Source organism: Sander lucioperca, chromosome 20 (genome assembly GCF_008315115.2).
Source record: "Sander lucioperca isolate FBNREF2018 chromosome 20, SLUC_FBN_1.2, whole genome shotgun sequence".
In the NCBI taxonomy this organism is placed as follows: domain Eukaryota; kingdom Metazoa; phylum Chordata; class Actinopteri; order Perciformes; family Percidae; genus Sander; species Sander lucioperca.
This window is the reverse complement of record NC_050192.1, coordinates 24517679-24531189: the sequence shown is the minus strand read 5'-3', so window position 1 is coordinate 24531189 and position 13511 is coordinate 24517679. Positions and strand designations below refer to the sequence as shown.

At 40.6% G+C, this 13511-nt stretch overlaps 1 protein-coding gene and 1 long non-coding RNA gene across 3 annotated transcripts in view; one reads left to right on the top strand and one right to left on the bottom strand.

Moving 5' to 3' along the window:
* Window positions 1-13511, bottom strand: part of LOC116054561 — a 110904-nt gene that overhangs the window by 13989 nt on the left and 83404 nt on the right. Inside the window, exon 2 of the long non-coding RNA XR_004106096.2 lies at window positions 171-284. This is a non-coding gene — a long non-coding RNA (uncharacterized LOC116054561). The remainder of the gene's footprint in view (window positions 1-170; window positions 285-13511) is intronic.
* LOC116054560 (chemokine-like protein TAFA-2) overlaps window positions 1-13511 on the top strand; it is a 70741-nt gene that overhangs the window by 1073 nt on the left and 56157 nt on the right. The gene's annotated exons all lie outside the window — the stretch shown is intronic.

The following is a 13511-nucleotide window of genomic DNA, read 5'->3' as shown; positions in this document are numbered from 1 at the left end:
ACTGTAATATCTCTGTCTAGAACTCTATACTGGATGCAGAAATACATCCGGTGGTTTGGTGTTATGGATAGAGGTGTCAGTGTAACTACCAAACGGCTGTTAGGAAGTCAACTCATTTTAATAGCGATGTATCGATTTGACCTCCTGCACTGAGACTAATGTCAGCTCACCTGAAGCAAATGGAGTGAATCCTCTGATGATGAAATATGTTGACACAGCGGCGAGGAGATAGAGGCGGGCCGATCGGGACACTTCCTCCTCCACCTGCAGCCACAAACCTAATGCTTTTAATTGGATAAATACAACGGGAACAAAAAGGAATTGGACATGCTGTCAGTTTACAAGACTGGTGTACAATACAGTGGATGGAGGAAATAAAACAGTCACAAATAAAGTATACAGTGGAACAGCGGGGCAAGTGTGCAGATCGTAGTGTAATTGGGAAATTTCTTGGAGGTGGAGCTGCTCAAAGAACAACGCATTTGTACAGCGTTAATTATAAGCAGACGTGAATGGTTGAGAATAAACTGTGTGCTGGTAGCTGTATGGACGCAACACTTGTCTTCATAACATCAGTTTCTTCCTCACAGATAGAAAAACTGAGGCTCTACAGTAAAACCAATTAAGTTCACCAATTAGAACATTTCTGCCTTAAAAAAAAGCAGCTCTGAATTAAAACGTCCATAAAACTCCAATTGCTGTTTATATTTCCACTCTTCCCACTCCCTGGTAACAATATAGCTTGTATGAAACTTGGAAGAAATTTGGTAACACTTTACTTGAAGGTATCGACATAATCGTGACTTGACACTGTCATAACTATGACATGACACTGTCATGAACGTATCATAAATGTTATAAACAAGTCATAAACGTTTATGACGTCTGTCATTAAGTGTCATTCGGTTTTTGTCATGACAAGTTGACATTGTTTGGGTTGTCTTGATTATGACAACTTGACATTAATCAAAGTGACATTACCAGAAGTTGTCTTGGTCATGACAAGTTGACATTCAATTTCTTTGGAGTGTCCTTATTAAGACAACTTGACATTAAATAGGATGACATTATGTCAAGTTGTCATGACAAAGACATCCTCTGGTAATGTCATCCTGGTTAATGTCAAATTGTCATTACAAAGACATCCCAAACAAATTGAATGTCAACTTGTCATGACCAAGACAACTTCTGGTAATGTCACTTTGATTAATGTCAAGTTGTCATAATCAAGCCAAATGACACTAAATGACAGAAATCATAAACGTTCATGACTTGTTTATAACATTTACGACACGTTCATGACAGTGTCATGTCATAGTTATGACAGTGTCAAGTCACGATTATGTCGATACCTTCAAGTAAAGTGTTACCCAATTTTCTTTCAAGTTTCATACAAGCTATATTGTTACCAGGGAGTGGGAAGAGTGGAAATTGAAACAGCAATTGGAGTTTTACGGACGTTTGTTTAATTCAGAGTTGCTTTTTTTTAAGGCAGAAATGTTCTAATTGGTGAACTTTATCTGTGAGGAAGAACCTAATGTTATGAAGACAAGTGTTGTGTCCATACAATTACCAGCACACAGTTTATTCTCAACCATTCACGTCTGCTCATAATTAACGCTGTACAAATGCGTTGTTCTTTGAGCAGCTCCACCTCTGAGAAAGTTCCCAGTTACACTTAGTTACACACACAGTTATGACAGTGTCATGTCACGATTATGTCGATACCTTCAAGTAAAGTGTTACCCAAATTTGTGTAGGAGATTTTCTTCTTTCTTACCCTAATAATCCTCTCATGACCCCTTAAGATTGATCTTGTGACCAATTGGAGGGACCCGTCCCCTAGGTTGGGAACTGTATATAAAATAGTTCAAACTGAATCTGAATGTAACATATAATATCAGTCACACAGGGGCAATTTTTTCCTGCAGAATGAGTACTTTTACTTTTGAAACTAAGTACATTTGGCTGCTCACACTTCAGTAAGTAATGCAGTACATTTACTTGTAATAGAGTATTTCTACATGAATGAATTGGGACTCTCACTGAAATGATAGATGTGGATACTTGCCGTCTCTCAGCACAGAGAAGAGGGATGCAGCAAACCCACATATGACGTCATCTGGCAACCTCTTAACAACTTTTTAGCAGCCAGCAGCTACTTCCTCAGAACTGGCAGCCCAGACAGTCCCCGGTTAGCTGGAAGCATTAGCAGCAGCTCCTCCACCATGAGTGATCAGGATTAAAACTGTGGGGCCGCCTGGCTCAGGTCAGACCGGTTCCCCTCCAGCTGGGCGACCTGGTGCTGACTGTCTGGCCAGCACGGGCGGATCATCCAAAGTCACCTTTTTTTTTTTTTCTTCCGGCGGGTCACGTAACCTCATCCTGGTGCTGCCTCGCCATTGATCCAAAGCGATGACACCAAGGCTTCACAGTCCGCTGCTCCTCGCCAACCAGGCCAACTTCTAGTGACGTCTGAACAGCTGTGACACGCAACACACCAGCAGTGGGGGGTCTTTGAATTAGACTGTCTTTGTGGGCACTTATTTATGAAACTTTTTTTTTTTTTTCTTCATAAACAATAAATTCTGGACCTGAATTTACTGTGAATTGCTTATTCTGAACTTGAAAAGTCTTGGATAGTTACAGTAGGAACAGTAGAGAAAAATAGTGGAACAGAAACAAATAAAGGGACACCATACCTGACACATACCAGAAATAAATAAATATATATATATTTATAAAAGCCTTTATGTAACAGGATCATTTAAGGGTGACACATCTATAACGTGACACAAAATTACTTTTTAACATTTAAAAAGTCGTTAATATCTACATAAACATGTAGCTTACACTTATTATTTTGACATGTCACGGTAGGAAAATCACAGACTAGTAAATAATAAAATGAAAGATGGCTGAATTCCATTTAGCTGCTTCAGTTTCAGGGTCCAGGTATTGTGCACGCTGTCACGGCTTACTGGGACAGCACATAGAACAGAGCCATCCATCGATAACGTTGTTAGTAACACCTGTGTCTGCTGGGGAAAAAGGCCTGGTAGTAAGCTTTAGAGGTGCTGGTAGGTGGATTTTCTCTTTACCTCTGAACAGAGCCGATGGTGAAGTTAGCAGCGTTGCCTCACAGTAAGAAGGTTCCGACTGGCTTCTTCTTTCTCATGTTCTCTCTGCGCCTGCGTAAGCTTCCTCCAGGTGCAACAGTTTCCTCCTACAGTTCAAAGACATGCATGTTAGGCTCATTGAGTCTAAAACTGCCCGTAGGTGTGAATCTGAGCACGCCAGCCCTGTGATTGACTGGCGACCTGTCCAGGGTGTACCCAAGAAAGATACAACGTAAATAGGCTAATGTTCATTAACTAACTAATGTTACACTACAGCTATTAACTTTAAGCTAACATTGACATTACCAGAAAACATTTAGCTAACATTACCAACACAATGTCTGTCTCTCGACTTCTGTGGGGAAAAGCTCCAGTTCTCAGCCTGGCTGAGGGGTTGCCACATCCAAATAAGTTCAAAATATACTAACTGAGGAAATATATCAACCAATATATCAACATTATAAAGTGGGCTAGTTAACATTGCAACAAATTACAGATGATTCTGCCATCCTTGGTAATAACCTGTTAAAATTACAGGTCATAAACGAGGAAATGGCAATCCCATTCATCTCCATGTCAGAGACTGGTACTGAAAGTACTCACACTTCTCGCACCAATGATGTATGGGATGAGTAATGGAACTTCTTTAATTCTATCTTCCGTGGGTGAACCCCGCCAGGCTGTTCTCATAAACCATTCGTACATATAGCTATTAAAAGTAAAGCACTGTAATTCGTAGATAGTCCACGTATTTTTTGCTGTATGCACCACATTGACGGCCGCTATATGAGAACGCTCTGGACCGCGTAGGGCGGAAGCTGGAGTTAATGGCTGAGTCATAAAACAAAGTGCTCTCAAGCCAGGGAGCGGAGTTTGCTTCCCAGGGGAAAACAAAAGACTTTCACCCAGGAAATGAATCTGTTACTCTGGAGTGTTTTATTCCAAACCACAATCTTTTTCTTAAACTTAACTAGTTGTATTGGTGCCTAAACTTAACGGTCGTAGCCGCATGACGCTCGCTTCTGGTACTTCTGCATACATTTTTGTAAGATATCATATGAACCCGTTCATGAGAATGCGTCAACGAGGAGGGGTCAACCCCGCCTCACATAGTGAATTAAACGGTCATATTCATGTGAGGGACAGACTGAAAAAGATCTGCACACTGATCTCTCTCGGTTTGTTGACGAGGTCTGGGGGAGTCAACGGAACAGATTCTACTTTGTTCATTCTGTCCAAATTTACTAGAGCAATCTGCCTTCAACAGCACATCATTGCTGGTTTCAAGAAAATGCTTTCAACTGGTGAAACCACAGAGTGGGATCAGAGAAATGATGATGACATTACTGCTGGCAGGATTTTCCTCATTGTTCTCAGAAAATAGTGTTGAAGATGAGACTGGACATGTCAGATAGAACCCGTGCGCCACAGTACACTGCCACAGGGATTCATTCATCAGCGCTCCACATGAAAGCCTCCAGAGGAGGTCAGGTGCTCGGCTGATAGGCGACTTTGTGCTTCTCTCCTCCTGAAACTATTGGAATTTGTGTAAAATATCAGCGGCTGATTGGCAGCCACTGTGCGGGTGTTTGATGTAAATAGGAAGCGAGGGCTTGCCGCCGCCCCTCCCCCCCCGCCCGCTCTTTTCACATTCTATTTGGTCTGCGGCTTGCTCTGCCTCAGTTTCATTCGGAGTAAAACAAATTCACCCGCCGTTGAATAAACAGAAGCTCTGCAGAGTAGATGAAATAATATAGCAAAAGGTTCCTATACATTTTTCACTTTGACCTCTGTCTTCTGATTACATTTGTGCCTCACTTGCCTGCTGACAGTTGTTGGCAGGGCTTTATTTTGACTGGTCCTTTTTTTGGCTGCTGTGGATGTTTGTTGAGCCAAATGTGTCCTAAATGTGACTTTAAAAGCTTTTGATTTTGACTTTCTCTTGCTTTAATTCCCTCCAACCACACTGCTGTAAACTCTGGATACCCACACTTTGACCTGGAGGTTGTGGGTTCTAATCCTCTCACCTGCTGGGAGAGTTCAGGACTGTCCAATACTAACAAATAATAATCATTTTGCAATCTTTTTTTTTGGGCTATAGTTGCAGAACAAGTATGGCCAGATGTACAGACACAGATCTGGCAATCTTTGTTTTTACTCATTTAAAAAAAATGATGTTTATGCAGTTTATAATTTACAGACTACAAAATGGGCCCATTAGTAGAATATGATCATCGAGATCCATCTTAAGCAGCCAGCATTGAAAAAAATTTGAAAATCAAAGTAGTTCATAATGGGATTTGCTCTCTTTTCAAAAATAGTTGCACCGGCCTTCAGAAAACATATTTTAAATGACATTGAGCAAAGAGCATAAAGGAAAATTATACTTTAAAAAAAAAAACAACCTTGATCACATTTTTTGTGATGTTGACCATCCGTTCTCTTTTAAAAGCTTTATCATTACTATGTATTTAAAGATATAATATGTAATTTATCCACATTAAAATGTCTTAAAACGACTAGACCCATATTATATATTGTGTTGAGTTGTGTACTGACATTATCCCAAATGTTTCCTACAATGTTCAAACCCAGAGAAATCTGTCACTTTAATCAAGAACATGTTCCGTGTCATTTGGTCGCCGTCGCCTGTCAATGGTGTCATATCCCCTTTGGGCATGCCGTCATAAATTTACTTTTTATCCAGTTTTAGGCTACCTTTTTAACATACACTTTTTAGATCTTGGTCATTTTTAACTATATATTTTAACCAGATAAAGGATTTTTAGAAATTGGATGTCTGGAAAAGTCAAACATCATCTGAGTAAGACTGATTTTTAATATGAAACTGCGATAATCAGTGTTTTTACTGGTTTTAATCATCTGGTCCGTTTGTTTTGGAGAGGAGGAGGTAAAAACCTCCTGAACAATGAAGAAATCCTAACCAGGAAAAACTATCTGCAATGACAGCGCTGCTCCGTCTTTTGTTATCGTTTGGAAAGACCCCTAGCGGCAGGAAATGGATGGGCCTATTGTATGTATAAGGGGCTTTTATTTTGATGAAAGGCAGTGTAGAGGTGATAGGAAAGGAAGGAAAAGAGAGGATTGACCTGACTTGAATTGGGACCACTGCGACTTCCTGATCAGTGTCTTAAACTTGTAAAACCACCAGGATGCCACATTGACCGTCATCCACACGATTACGGAAATCTTAAACAACTTCACAGCTTAGTCATATTACCGAAAACAGTTAATACAAAATGAAAAAGAAAGAGGAATCATAAAAGTTACACCCAAACAGTCTGCTGTAAACATCGATTAGATTTCGCGGAGCACTATAACGTAGTTGTGAGCAGCAAAAAGCATTTATTTAGGTACTTCAAGTGTTAGCATTGATGTAAAAAACAAACACAAATGGAATCTATGATGGAACATGAACTACAGTCTCCTACATGAAAGTAGCGCGCCCATCCACCACCGGCACCCTTACTCTTTACCTCCCAACATACAGGTCACACTGCCTCCTACGTAAGTTGGCTCTGAACGCTGGCATGGCACGCAAAAATGTATGGTGCAGTCAGAATTGTCCAATACTATGTAATTCTCGGGGATACAGGACTACTTGCTTGGCCTATTTGAATCTGTTGTAAAGTTGTGGCTATTGGTGTCTCAATTCCCCCAGATCACAGCAATGAAATTGGTTAATAAAATGTTATTGTAACTGAATAACGACTACAACTCCCAAAAGAGAACCCAGGTTGAAAAATAGTGAATATCCCTTTAACCCCTTAAAGAGACAAAATGACTTGAAGTTAAACATAGTGTTTGTAACAAGTTAATGTAGAGTACAGGGCTGTCCGGCCTCCAGAAATCAAGCCTTTTCTGTTTTCTGAGTACATGCACAGATTCAGCGGTCTACATTTCTTGCCGTCTACTGCCATCCCAGAATCCTCCTCTGCTGGGACAGCTTTGTAGTTAGTGATCATCACGCTGTCCTCCAATCTTATCCAACAGTCCTACTCCTGTTAGCTGTGATCCTATTTCATGCAGAGGGAGAAGCAAAAGAGGAGACAGATGAAGAGTGAGAGAAACTGAAAAAGACAGAATCCGTTGGTCTGTGTCCAGGTTTTTTTGTTTGTTTCCCCCCACGTGGCCATTTTATCTCTTCAACAGCATCTAAGTGTTGCTCTGTGTGTGGCCCAGTGGCTCATAAACATGTGCCCGTCACGCAGGATAACTCTAGCCTCCGAAAGCCTCCAAACATACCAACGCACATTTTGGACAGCAGAAACATCTTTCCTCCCTCCCCTCTCTCCTCTACCACCCATCCCCTTCCCTCCATTTCATTTCGATGGCTGATGGTTTGTGCAGAGCTGTGGGCCTTACAGTACTTTCATGATGTGAGCCAAACCCATCTGGGACTCAATATCCTGTTTACCAGCTCTCAGCACTCTGAAAACCACAACAATACTGAGCTGATGCAGAAGTTCAGAACTCATTACAGTTTGTTCAGGTCACGGCCAAGGTTGAAGTCTTCTCCTTCTCTGTAACTCTGCCTCGTCGTCTTCAGAGCTTTTTACTGCTGCTTTCTTTTCTCTCCTTTTCCAATCTACACATGTTGTCATGTCATGCTTTGTGAGCAAATCTCCCAGAAACCACATCTGAAGCAGTTATGGTGCTCCAATAGATAATTGACTGAGCCCAAGAAAAGGTGAGCTATTTTATATTGCTGGTAGAAGGTGGAAATTACAAAAATAAAAACGATCTGAGGTAGTATATTTCTTCAAAAATGTAGTTTACAGTGACCCAGTTAGCTTGCAATTAAGTACAGAATCTCATGTATTTTACTGAAGGTCTCTTAATGATACTCTGGTTCTATTTTATTAGATTCTTATTGTTCAGCTTACTGAAGCTGTTGTCGGCTGCTGTATTTGTTAGTCATGAGAGGGATGTGATCTGTCTGCTACATTACAATCAGACAGGAGGTAAGCTGACAGAATAGAGTAGAACAGAATAGAAAAGACTAGACTATTGTGGTTACTGTGACAGACAATGCAAGAAACTGGGGGAAGAGTTTGCTAATGTTAACCTAAACAAATAGTTTCTAACTAGTGTGTAGAGCATGTAGAGCAGTCCTGTCTCCCAAAAATGTAATGTTCCCAATCCCATACAACTAAACTGCTTGCTCAACTATGTTTGTAGGGAAAAGTATCTTAACCCAAATTACATTTGTTTTTAAAGTGCCCATATTATGAAAAAATCACTTTTTCTGGGATTTGGGGTGTTATGTTGTCTCTGGTGCTTCCACACACATACAAACTTTGAAAAAAATCCATCCATGCTGTTTAGAGTGAGATACGGTTTCTGATTGTGTCCTGCCTGCAGTCTCTGGGTGAGCTGTTCAAAATCGGCACGGCTTGTGACGTCACAAGCCGAAACGAGCAGGCTAACCGCAACCATTAGCTCGTAGCGTTAGCATGCTACCTCGTTCTCAGTAGCAAAGCACTGCTACAACACACACAAGTTCACCATAATCTACAAAAGAACTACTTACATGTGCGCCCTCATTTAGAAGTCTCCCAGCTAATCCTGCCTTGCAACTGACCTATGGAGCTAGCTAGCTGACATGATCTACATCTGAGCTACTGGGCATGTGCAGTGCAATCAAAGATAGTACAGAAGAAGAAGAAGAAAAGAGGTCTCACTCTGTAGCTAAAACAGAGACCAGCTGAAAAGAGGATCTGCAGCAGTGAGAGAGAGCGGTGCAGTACAACACAAATATGGTGTTTTTTGAAAATTAAACCATGTAAATCTATTCTGGTACAACCTTAAAATACAATTATGAACCTGAAAATGAGCATAATATGGCTGCTTTAAGGTATCACAAATACGTTTCTAATCAAAGTCCGCGTAGGGAGGATATTGGGGTGGATGGATGGATGGGTCAAAAAAACACAGGACTTTTAACACAGGAGACAGCGGTTTGTTTCCTGTGCAGAACCAGAAATCAACGTTGACTTGTTTTAACTTATGTTACGTACTTCACTTCCTTCATGTACGTAACATACTTAACTTACGTCACGCACGTAATAAACATACTTTTTTTTTAACCCAAACCATGGTCTAAACCTAACCAAGTAGTTTTGTTTCTATTCACAACGTTTGCCACACGTTAAAAACCATGACCATTTTACAAAAAGCTCTTGTGTCATTGGTATGAGGACATGTTGAAACAAACGTTATTCGGGAAAAAAAAATGTTTGCCTGGAAACGTAATTGAGAATGCAGATTAGTTGCCTGTACATTTTAGGAGACAGGGTTGAGGACAATGATGAAGTTAAGATGGTTATGCTAGCTTGTACTAAATACCCTTTTTGTTTTTTGTTTTTTTCCCCCGTTGGTTGCACTCAGCCCCAAGCTTATTCATTCCTACTGCAGACGTAAACCTTTAAAGAAGTTTTTTAAAAACAATTTTTAAAAAGTAATTTCCTAAAACAGCTGGGCACCGTAGTTTTTGGCAATAGCTGGTTTCTTTCATAGTTGGGTTTGGTCTCCTCACAGTATTTTTTGACAATAAGAAAAATATAGAATATTGCCAGATTTATCCAATAACAAGTAGGCAGTGGCTGCAACCAAAATGACTCCCACATTCATCATATATTCCTCACATAATAAACAGTTGACTCCGTAGTGAGTAAATTTAGATTTTGGACACTTATGAATCATCCTTTTTTTAGCACTATCAATGAAAGGTGAAGTATTCGCATGCATCAACGGCAAAGCAAGTCATTGATATGTACAGACATAAAAGGAAACAGTCATAAGGAAAACAATAACAAAACAGTCATGGCTACAGGTGTCTACGATTAGTTTTATTTTAATATTGAAGCATGTTCTTCCTCTGTATTTCATCCCTGAATACAGTGTACTGAGATCGTATTGCTCCTGTCTGCCTGTTAGAAACATGAGATGGAATAGGCTTTGATGTACAGACATGAACTACTTCACAGAGAATTTGTTTCATTCATTAGACATGGAGATATAATATATTCTATCCATGCATGGCCACTTAAATCCACATACATATGAACAGCTTTTTGAGCACAGAAAGGTATCCTTTCTCTATAGCTACACGTACCGTTATTTATGATGATGGTTAAATATTAATTCTGGTGTATGTTGGTTATGTGGAAAACATACAGAGCGCCTTGTGTGCGTTTCTCTCTGGCAGAGTTTCAGGTCTCTCCACACACCCACACTGAGCTGTACGCCTCGTTTGGCTCACTCTGAGTCCCCGGGCTATTTAACCCGAGGGCTGTAACCTAAAGACCTGATACTGGCAGCCTGTGGCTTTCAATCTGACCGCTCTGCCTCACTTATCTGGCAAATAAGCCGTTTTAATTGCTTACACAGAGCCCTATCAGGCCATGTAGAGAGCATGGAGATAAGGGTTACACAGACTCAGGCATTAGTAACAGGATGAGAGGACCGCAGAAAAACAGAGCTGCAGGGTCCCGAGAGGACCGAGAGTCAGGAAATAGCTGTGGCCATCCTATTAATTTCAAACTCACAGAGCCGTTCCTCCAGCTTACTGTAGGGCTCAGGAGGCGGCTGTTGTTCCCCCAAAATCAAAGCAAATTTGAATTACCTCCTTATGATGACGGCGTGCAGCGTACTGACATCAACAATGGGCATACTGGGAGTTAACTATGTGTAAAATCATGCAGGTTATTGTGCAACACAACCTTGACAACGTCAGCTTTTTCTTGCAGATATTAAGAAAAGAAAAATGTGGAGCATTTGCTGTTAAGTCAGAATCTCAATTAGCCCAGCTGCCTGAAATTTGTCATGCTGATATTAATGCAACTTACAGATGCTTACAGTACACACAATACAGCAAGGGCAAAGGACGTCACAAATGGCAATGTCTCCAATTAGTCCACATGGGTCATTTAGAGAGAAACTTGTATGGATTTCTTTCTACATTTTATAGCTTTATTTGTATATGTTAGTGTGTTTTAGTCAACTTTCAGTCATTTCACAGACTCCTGTGACCTTTCTTTCCACAGAGATTTGGATGGTTGACGTATAACTGTGTATTGTTTTGACCCATGTGGCCCGCATGAAGCGCTAGTAAACATAGCGGCTGGGTAAATGTCAGCTACACTAGGCTTCTAATAAGAGCAGAAACTAAGGAGAGGGCTGGCACCATCATAGGCTCTGTGCTGAGAGGCTCATTTACATTCTACTAGGCGACAGCTGGAGATATGAGGGGGGAGAGGGAGAGAGCTGGAGAAACCAAGAGGCAGCAGGAGAAACCATGTAAGTTTTCAGTGTCCTAGACACAGAAATTATAATTATTTTCTGGTTAAAGCTGCAAAAATCAATATTTTTATATTACCAATAGGAAAATGACAATGAATGAAGTCTCACCCAGAGATGTTCACAAGTCATTTTTTGGAAGTCCAAGTCTCAAGTCTTTGAGGGGCAAGTTCAAGTCTAGTCTCAAGTCTTTTTCCATGAGTCCAAGCCAAGTCTCAAGTCTCTGGCCATCTGATCTGTCCCTAACACTGTATTGTTAAATCTAATGAATTCAAAGCATGCCCCGTAGCTACCATCCAGACAGTACAGTATCAAAATCAGTTGTAGGATAACTTTATGGGGTCTACTTAACACATCCCTCTAGCCCTCTGACCTGGTGAAATATTAACCTAAGTCTGTCACATCATATTGATACAACTATAAAGATACAATGTGCCTGTTCCCAGCATTAGCACAACACTTTGCGATGGTTAGCTTGTTACCTGTGACGATATATGCTAGATGTAATGTCTCTTTCACTCCAAAAAATGTCTAATGTCGAAGTGGAAATCAAGAAAATAGTGGCAGCGTCACACCAGTTACAGAACAACATGCATCTCAGTGTCAGTCCAAATTATGCACAATAAACAGTTTGAACTCACTGATGTAATGCCATTTATTTATTTTCTAAGTGTTAGTACGCTCAGTGAAACTGAGTCCAGTGCGAGGGAGATCCGACTCAGAGGCCATGGATGTCTGAGCCTCAGTGAGGAACTACTAACTATAAAGATACAATTTGCCTGTTCCCAGCATTAGGACAATACTTTGCGATGGTTAGCTTGTTACCTGTGACGATATATGCTAAATGTAACGTCTCTTTCACATTAGCAAGTGATTGACCTATCTGTGTGCCTTTTGAGATGCCTGATGAAGTTCGACGTTGTTGATCCGGCATCATTTATCTTGGTGCCACGAAGTTATTGAAAGCAAAACTAATGACAATAGGCACAACTCCGGGAGGACTTGGCGTCGCCATCGTCAATGCGTTTTTTGATATGTGAGTGCGCGCACATCAGGCGCCACATGCGTTACGTTGCACATTATGGCTAAGGGCAGGGGCCATGCAGCTCGTCATACGTTTCCCCAACGTATATGCGCCAATAAAAGAAAACAGAAATACATGAATAAATGTAGATTTAAAAAGCAATAATTGCAGGAAAACAGGTTGACGAGTCTCAAAGCTCGAGTCCGAGTCAAGTCTGAAGTCAGCTGTTTGTGCGACTTAAGTGCGACTCGAGTCCGAGTCTCAGACTCGAGTCCCCATCTCTGGTCTCACCGCTCTCATCACAGACAAAGTTAGCAATTAGCTGATAAACATAGTCGAACATTTAGCTGTTAAAAAGACAGTTATTGTCCTCAGGTGTTGGTGGAGACCAAAACAGAAAGAAAAGGAGAATGTATATTGGATGTGCATTTGCCAGGTGAACACAAACATTGTTGCAATGCAATGTTGTTCGCTGTCTGTTAGATGTGTAAATAGGCAACTGTTTGCTAACACGTTTGCCATAATCAACTTTATGAACTGATAATATGTCAATGCTGTGTTTACAGCTTCTGGCGCTGTCCCCAAGCGGTCAAACAAATCCTCTAACCCATACGACTACATAGGTCGTTTGTTTCCTCAAATACGACACACAGGAGTGTTTACTTAATTTGCGCCCCCTACTGGTGGCAGGAGATCAACATGTCCTCATAGCTAAACATAACATTCACAGTTGTAAACACATGGTTAACGTTGTAAAACGGTCGTAGTTTGGTTAGGTTTAGTAAACAAAACTGCTTGGTTAGGTTAAAGAAAATATCATAAAATGTGGTCTCCTGGGTGAAAGTAATAATCATTCAAATAGTCAGTTAATGCAGGTTGAAGTAACTTTAGACTGAGCTAGGAGTAAGTGTTAAGAAAGAATTTGGTTTCAATTCAATGCTAAGTAATACGAGAGCTAAAACCAGCTATACTATAAATTATTTCACTAATATTAATAGGCTTATGTGCTATCATGTAGGGATGAACAATGTATCATGATTTGCGAT